The sequence below is a fragment of the Pituophis catenifer genome, unplaced genomic scaffold (genome assembly GCF_029215685.1).
Source record: "Pituophis catenifer annectens isolate HBS135680 unplaced genomic scaffold, rPitCat1.0.hap2 SCAF_3, whole genome shotgun sequence".
Classification (NCBI taxonomy): Eukaryota; Metazoa; Chordata; class Lepidosauria; order Squamata; family Colubridae; genus Pituophis; species Pituophis catenifer.
Genome location: NW_027256883.1, coordinates 204,832,505 through 204,844,637, shown reverse-complemented (window position 1 = coordinate 204,844,637; position 12,133 = coordinate 204,832,505).

The window sequence follows — 12,133 nt, the reverse complement described above, 5'->3', positions numbered from 1 at the left end:
GTACACACATACACAAAATTTCTTGCAGTGGAAAGGCTATTCCACTCTCCTTTAGATTCTATTCCAATTTGGAACCTAAATGGCATAATTTAGAATTAATTCTGCCGGCATGAACAACAACAACAACAACAACCAAAAAAAAGAGCAGAAGAAAAGAAAGTGGCACTAAATCGAGCAATTGCCAAGTTCGTGCATTGATTATTTTGCTATAAAAATGCAGAGATAAAATAATTAGCATTCCAGTTATCTTCATCTAAGGATTTTGTAACAGCTTGCAAGCATTTATTAAACACCACCATGCATCTGTTTTTGAAAGCAGCGACTCAGAGGGGAAAGGGCATAAATGATCACTGTAGATAACTGCCTGATTAAAAAAAAAAGCCTCAGTTCATTGCTGCAGCTGAAAATGCTGATGTGATTCTTGGACAACTATTGGAGTGGACATAATTGAACCAAGGAATAAAGAGGAAAGAATTAGCTCCAGTTTAATATGCATTGTGAAGTTTGAAGGGTAGGGAAATTTAAGAAAATATCAGAGTTCAAGTTTAAGGTGTTCTCAACATGTAAAGTTTCAAGTCAGAGCCAGTAGTGGAAATCATAGAGTAGCTAGCAGACCATCTAGGATACCAAGATAAGTATCTATGATCCTCTGCGCATGATAAAATGCCTGAAGAATTCTAAAGTGATAGTACAAATCTAAGTGGGGTTTAAATGATTGTAACTGACATGCTGTCATGTCCCCGTCAGAGCCTGAATCTGCGGAGGAAGACAAGCCAGAACTGGAGCCGACGGAGATCGAGGGGGAGGCTTCATTAGTTTGGGAGGAAAATGGGGAGGAGCAGGCCCAGTCAGGCCAGGGCTTTTCAGGATTGGGATCAGTGGTGTGTTGGCCCCGGTTCGGTCCGGTTCTTACGAATCGGTACAAGGTACAAGGTCCGTTTTTTGCTAATCGGTACAAGGAGCGTGGGGAAGCTCCTCCCACCCACCCGGAGGTCATCATAGATGATCTGCGCATGCGCAGAAATGTCTGCACATGTGCAAAAGCTCACATGCATGCATGATCCCGTTGCGGACCGGTAGTAAAGGTAAGTAGAACACACCCCTGATTGGGATGGCTTTTGGCAGGGAGGAAGGGGGTCAGGATGACCAAGTGAGGTTAAGCAATGAACATGAGAGACAGAGCTCAGGCAAGGAGTAAGGACCACCCCCTCCTGATCCTCAAGCACGGAGAGTGGAGAGAAGGCAAGAACTGCATGAACTGAGCAACTATTTGGGAGGAGAGCACTCCACCCCTCTTCACAAGGCACACCTGGGGCCTGAGATTAAGGAGACTGTGGGGAGGGGCATTTGTCGGGAACAAATGCTGAATTCAGGGAGCATTGAGTGCCGACATTTGAACTTTTCCTGGATTCTTTGCATTCTTTCTGAATTTCTGGATTACTTGCCTTGATCCCTTGATTCCTGGACTCCTCAACTTGCCCTGCTGGATTTCTTGCTTTGCAGCTGTGATGCTCACAGCGCTGGGCTGGGCTATTTGCAGCCAGAGGTTGCTTGAGGTGTGTGTGTATGTGTGATTACTTTGCTCTGGGACTTGCCAGAAACACGGGAAAGTTTGGGGAAATTTGGAGCAATAAAGGGGCGGTTTGAACTGCAGATGCCTGTGTTACTTCTGTGCCGTGCCCCGGGTCATCACACATGCCTAGTTTTGGAGGCCACCATAAGAAAGAGATTATAAGAAATTATGGCCCAGGTAGCATAATTTGGAATGCACAAATTCAGGAGAGTTAATTATTACATGTAACATTTATAACCAAGACAGATCAAAACAGAATGTCTTACATTTTCAAAGGTAGCACCAAGTCAAGTAATTGGGCAGGTTTAAAAAGTATCAGCCCTCTGAGTATCAGCAGAGGTTTCAGGAATGCTCTTTATTGTTTCAGGGTATAGTAAGGGAACCTCAGAAGCCTACTTGAATTTCTCTCAATTCCATCTTATACCAGACTAAAATCAAGGCAGGGTTATTTTAACTTTCTTTTTTATGTGCCTTTCCTTCATTCAACCGTTCTGATCCTCCTCTTCTGTTAATGATTCATTCATTCATGCGTCCCAAATTACTGTATTTTTCAGAGTATAAGATGCACTTTCCCCCCCAAAAAAGTGGGTGAAAATTTCTGTGCGTCTTATAGACCGAATATGGGCCCGTTTTTGGGCTCCCAAACCCTCCGTGCATTGCGTTTTAGCCCTCCACCGCCCCCAGAAGCACTCTGCAGGCCAAAAATGGGGGCGTTTTTGGTGAAAACGGGACATGTGGAACACTGCAGAGTGCTTCTGGGGGCCGGGGAGGGCAAAAACGCGATGTACAGAGGCCAAAAACGTTTTTTTCTTGTTTTCCTCCTGTAAATCTATGTGTGTCTTAAAGTCTGAAAAATACAGTAAATCTCAAGTTTAAATCCCCATGCCTAAGTTTAAATTCCATCACAAAAAGCTTCCTGAAAGGAACATTCAATCCGCAAGACAAAATGGCCATGAGCCCCTCCCCCTGCCACGAAGGTATCTTGAGAGATATGGTGCTACCCACCAAGGGTGAAGTGGTGTCCATTATTGATTTAATTATTTGTATCCTGCCTTTATTATTTTTAGAAGTAACTCAAGGTGGCAAACATATCGAGCACACCTTCTTCCTCCTGTTTTCCCCACAACAACCCTGGGAGATGAGTTGGATCGAGGGAGAGTGACTGATCCAAGTCACCCAGCTGGCTTTCATAGCTAAGGCAGGACTAGAATTCACAGTCGCCCAGTGATTGGTCCAAAGTCACCCAGTTGGCTTTCATGGCTAAGGCAGGACTATAATTCACAGTCTCCCTGTGATTGGCCCAAAGTCACCTAGCTGGCTTTCATGGCTAAAGCAGGACTAGAATTCACAGTCTCCCGGTGATTGGTCCAAAGTCACCCAGCTGGCTTTCATGGCTAAGGTAGAACTAGAATTCACAGTCGCCCGGTGATTGGTCCAAAGTCACCCAGCTGGCTTTCATGGCTAAGGCAGGATTATAATTCACAGTCTCCCGGTGATTGGCCCAAAGTCACCTAGCTGGCTTTCATGGCTAAGGCAAGACTAGAATTCACAGTCGCCCGGTGATTGGCCCAGTCACCAACTATCTTTCATGACTAAGGCAGGACTAGAATTCACAATCTCCTGGTGATTGGCCCAAAGTCACCTAGCTGGCTTTCATGGGTAGAGCTCTTGGACTCCTGGTTTCTAGCCTGGGATCTTAACCACTAGAGCAAACTATCTCTAAGTCTTCTTTATTGTCTGCAAGATCACCTCAAGTGACTGTAAAGCTTGAGAGGGGTGGGAGAAAGGACTAATACCATTTTCCCATTTAACTAGTGCCTACGCTCTTTAGGGCTTTCCTATCCTGTCTAAGGCCCCAGGAGGGACTCAGTCCTGTGTTACAATCTATATTCATGTGCACGTTTTGTCTGCGATTTAAACTATAATGAAAGATATTATGTGAGCTTTGGAGAAGCAGCATTCTGAAATTAACCGTGGCCCCTCCAGTCTGCCGATATATTCCCAATGTGAACTTTAGCACTGAATGAGCCATCCACCTGTGGAGTAACCTTTTGTAGAGAGCATACCAATTTTCTGATTATCCAGATGCTTCCAGGGTCCCCACGGCCAATCAGATTAATGAGTTTGCAATGTAATTATTTGGAGGAAGATGCAAGGGGAAGCCAATGCAGAGGGTTACATAAAATCAGGCCCTGCTGTTTCTCCTCCTTTTGCCCCCTGGGTCTACTAAACGGACACAATGGTAAGGTATTTGACAGAATTGACCTATTTGGGCTTACAAGGAAGCTGAATAGATCTAAGACAGGATGACTCCCGGTGATTACACAGACAGGTCCGTGAAGCTATCTTGGCCACCATTTTGGAGGTCGCTTGCTAGTACTTTTTCAACTTTTAGTCCGTGACAAAGAAGGTCCAAAGTGGTTAATTTTCCAAGCTGACTTTTAGGTCTGAAAAAGTAGAACTAAAATTTGTTTGTTTGTTTGTTTGTTTGTTTGTTTGTATCCTGTCTTTAACATTTTTACAAACAACTCAAGATAGTGAACATCTCCAACACACTTTCCTTCTCTTATTTTCCCCACAACAACAACAACCCTCTGAGATGAGTTGGGCTGAGAATGAGGAACTGGCCTCAGGTCACCCAGCTGGCTTTCATCTCTCCACTCCTAATCCAGAGACATTTTGGCTCTCCACATTTTGCTGATTTGAAACTTTTGAACAATTGATTTCAACTGACATAAAAACCCCATGATTCAAACTCTTGAGATACCATTTAGTGGGCCTTTCAGATATTTAGCCTTGGGTGAATCATGCTTTATCATGTACAGGAAGTCCTCCACTTGCAATCACAACTGAACCCAACATTTCTTTTACTAAGTGAGACAGTTTGTTAAGTGAGTTTGCCTCATTTTACGACCTTTCTTGCCACATTTGTTAAGAGAATCACTCCGGTTGTTAAGTTAGTGACACGGTTGTTCAGGGAATCTGGCTTCCCTATTGATTTTGCATATCGGAAAGTTACAAAAGGTGATCCGGGACACTGCAGCCATCATAAATATGAACCGGTTGCCAAGCATCTGGATTTTGATCATGTGACTATGGGGATGCTGCAGTGGTCACTAGTGCGAAAAAAATTCAGTGCTATTGCAACTGTGAATGGTCACTAAATGAATGGTTATAAGTGGATGGCTACCTGTATCTCTATCATTGATGCTAGTCTGGGATCTGGTATGAGCAAAAACATTAGTTTGAACTAATGGCAGAAAGAGGGAGTTACTAACTTATCAGTTAAAAGTGGAAACAGTCCCACCGGAAGTTGGCAAAAGGGCCATTTCCAGACTCCAGAGGGCCTCGGGGGGGGGGAGGCTGTTTTCACCCTCCCCAGGCTCCTAGAAAGACTCTGGAGGCTGGGGAGAGAGAAAAACGGGACTTCCGGTCCCACCGGAAGTTGGCAAATGGGCCATTTCCAGCCTCCGGAGGGCCTCTGAGGGGTGAGAGGGGAAGGCTGTTTTAACCCTCCTCAAGCTCCTAGAAAGGCTCTGGAGCCTGGGGAGAGAGAAAAACGGGCCTACCATGCCATCACATGCCAGAAGCGGAGGGGAGTGTGTGTGGGGGGGGTAATGCACGCATGCGTGGGGGCGGGGCACATAAAATTATGCGTGTGACCCCTCCTCCCCCTCTCCTGGCACACGATGGCAAAAAGGTTAGCCATCACTAGTTTAATACATCTACCTAATATATAAGCAGCCCAGGTTCGAATCTCAGAAGGGTATGGCTAGCTGATGAGAGCTAAATAGCTTGAAATAGATCTTTACTAGTTTCCCTTTATTTCTTTGTTGGTAAAACATACATTGAACTTATCAGTTGTGTTCTGGGGCTAACCAGTTTACATTGTTTAATGCTGCATTGTCGTTTTCTTGTAATAAAATTTTGTAATGAAATACATTTTGGGAAACAATTAGCAATTATTGGTGGGAGGAATAAATGTCTATTTGTTTGTTTCAATTAACTTGCCTGCAGAAGTTGTGAATGCCTCAAGGCTGGAAATTTTTAAGAAGATGTTGGATAAACATTTGTCTGAAGTGGTTTAGGGTTTCCTGCCTGGGCAGGGGGTTGGACTAGAAGACCTCCAAGGTCACTTCCAACTCTGTTATTCTATTCTATTCTATTCTATTCTATTCTATTCTATTCTATTCTATTCTATTCTATTCTATTCTATTCTATTCTATTCTATTCTATCATACGAAACAAGGAAGAAGGAAGGAAGGAAGTGTCTTGGTAACCTTTTCTTCTAATTCCTCCATGGCTCCTTGTACTGGACAACAATCAAGTCTTGAGCCAAGTCAACGGGGAAGCCAGCTTCACTTAAGAAATGTGGCAAGAAACATCGTAAAACGGAGCAAAATTCACTTAACAAATGACTCACTCAACAACAGAAATTTGGGGCTCAATTGTGGCCGTAAGTCGACCTGTACTGCAATCTTTGTTCATCCACGTGATGACCGATTCAGTATGCAACTCTTTTTTCTGTTGTCTCATCATGGTTAATGGGTTTGTAGATACTCTGAGTCTTGCTATGCATGCACATCAGTTGCATCTTGAACCGCACAAGATCATTTTGCTTTCATTGCGGTTTCTACTAAATGTTCCTAATGTAGACCATACCCGATCTGTTCTTCCTTCCTTACCCCACATCTGCCCTTCAGGGACAGATGGAGAATTTGCAACTTGAACTAAAATGAACTTTGAAATCCCATTTAACCAAAACACTCTTATCTTCTGCGGGATAAAACACACATTCACCCATTGTTTGAAAGTTTGGAATTCACGGTTGGTGGCAAACTTTTCAGCAGAATACACAGATGGTCCTGCCTGATCCTGTTAATGAAAAAAAAAGAAAAAAAGAAAAAAAAGAGACCCCCCTCCACTTCTCTCACACAGCTATACAAACTGACGTGATCATCTGTTTTTCAACATTCCAGAAAAAAAGAAAAAAAAATCAAGGGAGGTGTAAGGTGCGATACAAATGAGAATAATTAGCTTATGCCATCTGTGGACATTACAAAAAAATGAGTGGGGAGAGAAAAAGGGGGTTAAAAAAAAGGGAGTCTTTTTATTCGAAGCGTTTTCTAATGCTAAGCATTATATCTTTAGCAAAGTATGCAGTTAATAACTTTTCAATTTATGGCGACCTTCTGCTCTGATTTACTTAAGGAACTAGGATACTTGCTGCGCCCTGCACCTTTTCCACCTTATAATTAGCAAGTAATAAAAAATGCCATTAAAAAGTAATAAGTCTGCAGCTCTCTGACAATCCGCTGATTAATTCTGCAGTTTGCAAAGCACTTCCGAGGGTACTTGGCTGATCTACCAGTTTTTAAACCCAATTTTCCGCCGGAAATCTGGAAATGCAGTGATAACTGGGAAACCTAACCTGGACCAAAGGAATACCGAGCTAAGGCTTTTGAAAGCTCTTGCCTTCTTAAGTTCATTACATGCCTTTTAGTTATTAAGACATTTCTCCATTGCACAATGCAGCATTGTTACTTTGGAGTGGTTTACAGTACAATTTTCAACAGAGGTGGCCCTTGTTATGTTATCTGATAGCCAAACTGGTTCGGACCGGTTCGGGTGAACCGAATTTTAATTTTAATCTGGTTCGCCGAACCGGTAGCTCCAAGGACTGGGTGACTCTACCCACCCCACCCAACCCCGCCCCTCCCAGGAGTCTCCATGCAGCCCGTTTTGGATGCGAGGTCAGTGCAGGGACAGTGTGGAGGCTCTGGGAGGGTGAAAAATAGGCCTACTGGAAGTCTGGAAACGGGCCCGTTTCCAGCTTCCAGAGGGTCTCCAGTGCCTGAGGGAGGCCGTTTTTGCTCTCCTAAAGGCTTGAGAAAAGCCTCCTGAGCCTCGGGAGGGTGAAAATGCCCCCCACCATGATGCAGGAGGCCGAGTAGGCCACGCCCCCATGACCACACCCACCCAGCAACCAGGCAGCGAACCGGTTGTTAAATTTTTCAATCCCACCCCTATTTACAACCCTTTTTAAGCATTTTACAGAGTCAGCATGCTGTCCCCAACAATTTGGGTCCTCATTTTACCGACCTCGGAAGGATAGAAGGCTGAATCAACTTTGTGCTGGTCAGGATCAATGGGCAGAGTTAGCCTGCAAAACTGCATTCTAACCACTGTGCCATCACAGCTCCTTGGGGGAAAGGGATCGACCATGTGTCATATATGCATAAAGGTTTATGCATATATGCATATATGCATATCCAGGGTTTGGGCCTTCTTTTTTTGCAGATGGGGTTTTGCTCACAAGTAAAGTAACTTTCAAGGGTCAGGCCATTAATGCAATAGATTTGATCCTCTTTCTCTTTGCTTAATCATAGCAATAACACTTAGACTTATATATCACTTCATTGTACTTTACAGCCCTCTCTAAGCGGTTTACAGAGTGTGCATATTGTCCTCAACAATCTGGGTCCTCATTTTACTGACCTCGCAAGGATGGAAAGCTCAGTCAACCTTGAGCCGCTCAGGATCGAACTACTGACAGTCAGCAAAAATAGCTGACTGCATTCTAACCACTGCATCACCACAGCTCATAGTGAATCTCATAGATTCCATGGGACTATCTCATGATAGATGTTTCTTTTCTAGAATGATTGATATGATGGAGGGAGCTTTGCATTCACACCACGTGCTCAAGTTGGCTTCCCCATGAGGTTCTTTCACCAACTCAGTGAAAAGACACCTGAAAAGCTACATTGCCATGCTCATCCAACCAATCCATTGATTTACCCACTACCAAATCCTGGAAGCATACTAAAAAGAGAGACATCACCCTGCCGACAAAAGTGTGTATAGTCAAGGCTATGGTTTTTCCCAGTTGCAATGTATGGCTGTGAAAGTTGGACCATAAAAAAGGCTGAGCACCGAAGAATTGAGACCCTTGAACTCTGATGCTGGAGAAGACTCTTGCGAGTTCCTTGGACTGCAAGACGATCAAACCGGTCAGTCCTAGAGGAGATCAACCCTGACTGCTCTTTAGAAGGCCAGATCCTGAAGATGAAACTCAAATACTTTGGCCACCTAATGAGAAGGAAGGACTCGCTGGAGAAGAGCCTAATGCTGGCTGGGAAAGATTGAGTGCAAAAGAAGAAGGGACGACAGAGAACGAGGTGGCTGGATGGAGTCACTGAAGCAGTCGCTGTGAACTTATGGGGTCCATGGGGTCGCAATGGGTCAAACACGACTTTGCAACTAACAACGTCCTGGATGAATCTGATCTTATTATAGAAGAACTTACTACCGCTGTTGTCTGGTCTAAATCCTCTGATTCAGAGACTGAAGAAGTATCAAGAATAACAATTAAGGGATTTCAGGGCAGCCTCTTCACATTGCCCTTTGAATCCATTCAGATCATGATTATGTTTGACTTAGCAAAATTTCTTCCTTTTTTGGGATGGAAACAGAGGAGAACTGTAGGTCAAAGATGGCAACGTTTGAGAAGTTGAAGTCACAACTTCACCTTCTAACCCTACAGAGAGAGAGAGATGATCAGGACACAGCAGATTCAATTGGTTCCTCTTCAGATAGTGAGTGCTGGTTATTGTGGCTTTTTATGATTTGAAGAACATCAATGAGAGTAGAATATTTCGGTCTCCATATGCCTCTTTTCTAGTTTTGATAGTGGGCTAAATTGCCCATCTCTGACATCTAGGCTAGCTTCTTAAGAACTTGGACACTTTAGATTTATATCCCAGCTTTTTTTTCCAGAGCTGCAAAAGGATTACAAGGGAAACTCTCTTCATTTTGAGCCGTGGTGGTTACAATGCAATACTGCAGGCAAACTCTGCCCACAGCCAGAAGTTTGATCCTGACCAGCTCAAGGTTGACTCAGCCTTCCATCCTTCCAAGATCGGTAAAATGAAGACCCGGATTGTTGGGGGCAATAGGCTGACTCTGTAAACCGCTTAGAGAGGACTGTAAAGTAGTATGAAGCGGTATATAAGTCTAAGTGCTATGGCTATTTTCAACTACCAAACAGGAACTTTGGGAGATCATGGGCTGGGAGAAAACGACTGGCCTCTAGAACATATTTAGGGGATGTCAAGAAAGTTAAGATGGCAGTGCAACTGAAGCCCTAATTAATAAAGGAGAATATTTGTAGCTCAGGTTGTAATAAGGGGTCCTTGGTGCTCTTGGAATGTGGTTGTTTTCTTGCAGACGTTTTATTACCCGACTAGATAACACCATCAATGCTCTGATGATGTTACCTAGCTTGGGTAATGAAACCTCTGTAAGAAAACAACCAAGCTCGGAGAACACCAAGAAGCCCTAACTCTTTTTCACACGCATTGAGAAATATCAAATCCGAGTGTCACATTTTTTGAGGATGAACATAAGTGCTCATTTGATAAAATTATACTCTCAAAGAAATAGAAAAACACACATTTATTTTAATTGGATTGTTTTGTTTCCTATTTACCTTAAACGCATCAATGATGACTGTTGCATTAGACAAAAGTGTAAAACAAAACAAAAAGAGACCAAGAAAACTGCTTTCTTTTGATTTTGTTTGATTTAAATGTAAATTGCCAGCTCTCTCTACGACTGGAATATACAATATATATATATATATATAGATAGATAGATAGATAGATAGATAGATAGATAGATAGATAGATAGATAGATAGATATATCTTAGAGTATAGGATGGGAGGTGGTTGATAATCAGTGGTGGGTTCCTCCCGGTTCCGCCGAACCGGTAGCGGTGATGATATGACATCACCAAACCGGTTCTGCCCCCCCGCCCCCCCGCCCCCCCCGCGTTATTCTTATCTTTTATTTGGCCCCACCCCCAATCTATTGCTGCCTCCTGAGTCCCAGCTGATCTGCTAGAAGGAAAAAAGCTGTTTAAACTCTTGCGGTGGGGCTTCAAAGGGCCACCCTACAGCTGATCAGTGGTAAAAGGCAGTGTGCTGGTGGACCGGTGCCTCCAAAAACAAATGAGTAGACCGGTGCCTGCAAAAATAAATGGGTAGACCGGTACAGCTCTGCAAGCAGTTAAAAGCCTGGTAGACCAGTACCTCTGCTAAATCCTAAAGAATTGTCACGTGACCATCAAGCCACGCCTACAAAATTAGCCACGCCCACAGAACCGGTAGTAAAAAAAATTAGAACCCACCCCTGTTGACAATGTATGAGAATCCACAAAAGACTTGTTAAATGTTATCGTTCCTGCTTGATTTATGGTGCCAGGGACAGATGTTGGAGAAGAATCATAAATTATAAATCCCAATCAAGTGGAACTAAAAATTAATTGCGAGTGTGTGTGTGTGTGTGTGTGTGTGTGTGTGTGTGTGTAGGAACACTAAGTGTATAAAAAGAAACAGGAACTCTTTACAATTTTTCAGTTCCTATAATTAGATTTGTTGAACGCAACCCAATAAGAAGATTCCAAGTAACAAAAAAACTGTGTGTTTTGTGTGCACCAAGATGCAAGTGCAGATATATGAAATGTGTATAATTATAAACAGTTGTTTGGCCTACCCACACTTAATTCCTACAGTGTTAAATCAAGGCAGTAAAAGCCTTCTGTGTAAAGCAGATTAATTGGCCATAAAATTGGAAGGCCAACGATGTCATGTCATACACAAATAAGGAAGTCTGTCTATATACCTTAATGAGAGTAAGCATCCAATGCTATTAATAACGGGGTTTTTAGCCTTTTTAATCTCACAGGGGCAGGGAGGAATAAAAGCTACAGCTATTGCACATGACTGTTTTATTTATTCTGCATATACCTTTGTGCCAGAATTAGTATGATTATGCAGTAGGTCGCATAGTCTGCCACAGGTTCACACTGGATTTGGCATTTTTGTCCATCTCTCAAGTCCTTCCCAAGGACCTGCGATAGACAGAGATTGATGTTTATAATGTCAAAAGGTATTGTTGTAGGACAGTGTTTCCCAAAGTGTGGTATGCGTACCCCCAGGGGTACGGGAAGAGTTTGGTGGGGGTACGCGTTGCACCGGAGTTTGGTGGGGATCACGTGGGAATATCCACTGCACCGTGCTTAGCTGCACCCACAGAACAAGGAAAGAAATAGGCACGTATCGCAGTTTTTACAAGGGAACTGGGGCCATCGTACATCATATCGCAACTCATTATGGCGGGAACTTCTGCGCATCCTTCGCGCAGCTCGGGTTCGGCCATTTTTAAACTGCAGGAACATTAACAGTTGACGTTGAGCCACGGAGCTGTTCAAATGCCGGAGAATTGCAGTGTTATCTAACGGTTAGACAGTCTTGTGAGGCGTGACACGGCATGAATATACTGCACTCCATTACAGAGACAACTTACTTCTTTAATAGTTAGTTCCGGGCGCCTGTTATCGTGCTTTAGTAAGTTCCACTGATTTTGATTATTTATTATAATTATTGATTATTATAAGATATCCGTTCAACATTAACACAACATCCATGCCAGAAGGTTTGTCACATGCGGAAGAAGAGCAATTGTTGGAGTTAGCTTCGGACGGATTCTTGAGAAAT